Source organism: Haliotis rubra, unplaced genomic scaffold (genome assembly GCF_003918875.1).
Source record: "Haliotis rubra isolate DU_JTF1 unplaced genomic scaffold, ASM391887v1 Scf2197, whole genome shotgun sequence".
Taxonomy (NCBI): Eukaryota; Metazoa; Mollusca; class Gastropoda; order Lepetellida; family Haliotidae; genus Haliotis; species Haliotis rubra.
The window spans coordinates 31,768-32,500 of NW_025766222.1; the positions used below are offsets into that span (position 1 = coordinate 31,768).

At 33.6% G+C, this 733-nt stretch overlaps 1 long non-coding RNA gene across 1 annotated transcript in view; it reads right to left on the reverse strand.

The window, feature by feature from the left end:
• Window positions 1-488: 488 nt before the first annotated feature.
• LOC124277219 overlaps window positions 489-733 on the reverse strand; it is a 16,978-nt gene continuing 16,733 nt past the window's right edge. The window contains exon 5 of the long non-coding RNA XR_006898773.1: window positions 489-506. This is a non-coding gene — a long non-coding RNA (uncharacterized LOC124277219). The remainder of the gene's footprint in view (window positions 507-733) is intronic.

A 733-nucleotide genomic window follows, 5' to 3' on the forward strand; every position in this document is an offset into this window, starting at 1 on the left:
ATTGTTTACTACATGCCACATATACTAATATCAAACCATCAAACTATATCAAATCATACTTCTAAATCACATTGTCATGCAGTGTAAAAAAATGTCACTGAAAAGGTGGTCTAATTGTTCAGCAGGACAATAAGCACAAATGGGGAACAGAAAAGCACAAAATGTTTGTGTGGGAAAATTAATGGAAACTTCTGTTCTGCTGGCAAAATAAATAAAAATTATTGCTGAGACTATTTTACTGCTTCAAAACAGAAGTTCCTTAATTTGTTTCCATTATGGAGGTGTTACTCAGCTGACATCAGAATGCCAAAACAATTATCAAAATACATCATACAAATCAGTAAACTGCACAATGAATGCACTTGAATTATTCCTGTAGTCCATCAAGATAACTGTCATCACTTGTCATCTACAGTGATGGGGACACCTCTTCCTGGTACTTGGTCAGCATCATATTCTGTTGATTTGCATTCTGGTTAACCTCTCGAGGGTAATATGTGGCTGCTCTAAAAGTACAAAAAGATAGAAGTGTTTTTATTTATATTGAACAACTTTTTATGGACAACAACCTTTTTTATTTTATAAGTGTGACGTTTTGATAAAATTTTGTACCATTGTGAACAAATGCTTGGACAAGGTGAACTACCATAAATGTATATCATGTACCTGCATCACAATATTTGGTCATATTTGGGAAACTGTGTTATACATCAACCGAGATACATTAACTCAG